This window comes from Myotis daubentonii, chromosome X (genome assembly GCF_963259705.1).
Source record: "Myotis daubentonii chromosome X, mMyoDau2.1, whole genome shotgun sequence".
NCBI classification, from domain to species: Eukaryota; Metazoa; Chordata; class Mammalia; order Chiroptera; family Vespertilionidae; genus Myotis; species Myotis daubentonii.
In genome coordinates, this window is record NC_081861.1 from 111,153,803 (window position 1) to 111,156,584 (window position 2,782).

General features: G+C 47.7%; 1 pseudogene; it reads left to right on the forward strand.

The window, feature by feature from the left end:
* Positions 1-1,672: 1,672 nt before the first annotated feature.
* LOC132224390 (RNA polymerase II subunit A C-terminal domain phosphatase SSU72-like) lies at positions 1,673-2,256 on the forward strand (annotated as a pseudogene).
* Positions 2,257-2,782: the final 526 nt, after the last annotated feature.

The window sequence follows — 2,782 nt, forward strand, 5'->3', positions numbered from 1 at the left end:
ACCAGGCAGTTTTGATAACAGTGGCTTTGTAGTATAGTTTGATATCTGGTATTGTGATCCCTTCAAGATTGCTGCAGCTATTTGGGGTCTTTTTATATTCCAGATGCATTTTTGGAGAGTTTGTTCTAGGTCTTTGAAGTATGCTGTGTGCCTGTGTGACTTTCTTCTTCCCCAACTCAGGGAAGTTTTCTGATATTATTTCTTCAAGTTGAATTTGGGGCATAAGGCTGAGATTTACCAATTTTTTTGTTGTTTGTTTGTTTGCTTGTTTTGTCAACCCTAAATCTAAATATATTGTGTACTTGGACATACCAATGACTTTTTTTTTGCGTGAAAAGGGTATTGAAGTTTACCCAAGGACAGAGTCCTTTGGGGTAGTGACTAATGAATTTCTCAGAGACTAGAAGAAATCCTCCTTCAAAACTGCTCAAAATTTATTGATGTCAACCCCTTTTCCAAGAGGAATAATCATGACACGAATACCAATTAAATTAAAATGCTATGACAAAGCACCTATTTAGAAGTCTCTTGAATATTAGACAGGTTTTTTTTGCTTGTTTCTTCTGTTTTTTCTTTGTTTTTTAAAAATATATGATAATGTTAATAGCTAAATGAGTTTCAACTGTAATAAGAATTCATTTACTTTGTTAGCTGAAATAATTGCTAATAACTCACATTAACTGTATTTTCTGTGCTGGTAGACAAGTGTATAACTCTTGGTAACTGTTCTGTATTATTCCTTTTTCAAATTTTCATCTGATATCATTTCAGTTTAAAGGGAAGGAAAATGGATTGCTATTTATCTTCACGAATGTTTACTAAAAAATGAGGGACATTTTATTAATGTTCGAGGTGTTGGTGACTTGCCCAAGAGCACACAGTCATTCTGTGTAAGAATCTGGATTCTCTCATGGCTCTAACTACCTTTTAAGCCTATTCTCTTCCTGCTATCTTCAACTGCCAAACTTTCCCATCTTATTATCTGAGCTCTCTCTTCCTCACTATGCTCAACCATGTTTTCTGCACAGAAAAGTCATGAGAAATTTTCATAAATGATATCTTCAAGATATATTGCTTTTGTGTTTCCTTCCTTTAAACTTGCTTGACATTTCCAGTCTTTAATCCTATATCTTTTTTTCCCAAATTTATATCCGATGTGTAATTCCAAGCTCACTTTGCTCTACTGATAGATACAAAGGAAAGGACATGGTTATTGACATTTTTTAAATATCAGAAAACTCAAAATGAATGCATGTGCTCGAAACTGCATTTTCAGTTAATACTAAAATGCTACAGCAATGGTGCCATAACTATCCTGATGTCAAGAGCTAGAAAAATTGAAAGGTGTCATCTATTTCAAGTGCCGTTCTGATCTCCATTTGTCAGTCCATGACTGGGGATCTGGGCCAATGAGACGAGGCCTCCAGATCCTGTGCACACGGCCGCAGTGTGCACAGGACACTGCACACGGCCCCACACTGTCCACAGGACACTGCACACAGCCCCACACTGTGCAACGGACAGTGCACATGACCCCAAGCCTTACGTCCCTCCAACGGCTTCACGTTAAGTCACCTTACGCCCTACGGGTGCGTAAGGCTTTCCGGCCTGAGAGCACCTCTGCTGGGAGGGGCCAGTGCGACCAACGACCAACGACCAACGACCAATGGCCATGGCATCAGCGCAGCTGCGGGTGGCGGTGGTCTGTTCCAGCAACCAGAACCGCAGCATGGAGGCCCACTACCTCCTCAGCCAAAAGGGGTTCGCGGTCGGGTCCTTCGGAACGGGGTCCCACGTGAAGCTCCCCGGGCCGGTGTCAGACAAGCCCAACGCGTACGATTTCAGCACCACCTACGACGCCATCTACCGGGACCTCTGCCAGAAAGACCAGGAGCTGTACGCCGGGAACGGGGTGCTGCGCATGCTGCGGAGGAACAGCGCCATCAAGCTGCCTCCCGAGCAGTTCGCCAGCTGCCAGAAGCCCTTCGACCTGATCCTCACCTGCGAGGAGCGGGTGTACCACCTGGTGGTGCAGGAGCTGACTGCGCGGGAGCAGGAGACCCTGCAGCTGGTGCACGTGGTGAACGTGGACATCCAGGACAACTTCACGAGGCCCACCTGGGCGCCGTCCTCTTCTGAGAGCTGTGTCAGTGTGTCAGCCTCCTGGACGACGTGGACAGCGACCTCGCCGAGCTGCTGCTGGAGTTCGAGGAGCACAGCGGCCAGCCCTTCCTGCACACCGTCTGCTTCTACTGACCCGCCTCCCAGGCCGCCGCCCGCCCACCCGCCTGCCGGGCGCCACCTGTTCGAAAGTTCCTTCTGGATTCTCCTCTCACTCCCACAGCTGCCCATGGACAGACAGACCCAGCTCTCCTCCCTCGCACAGGAGGCGAGATGCGCGTCCGTGCAGATGAGCAGCCATCAGAGGTTTTCATCCCACTTCCACCTCGAAGTGGGATCTTGTTTATGAGTTTTTCGTTAACTAATAAATGGTTTATAGTTCATTTCTCCCGGTAGCTCTGTCTCTCATTGTACACTTCTCCCCGCCCCTACCTGGCTGGAGTGTGGGAATACCGAAGGACGCAGCGGGGCTGCACCTATTAGGAGAGGACATGCAACTGTCCAATAAACAGACGCAGCTGGTTCTTCTAAAAGCCAGACGCCCCTGCAATTCTGCTGGCCCCATGGAACTGTCTCGGGGGACCGCTGTCTTGGACACCCGCTCTTGGCCCCAGACGCTTTGGGTTGCCCACCGGATGAAAGATGAGCCTGAGCGAGCTGC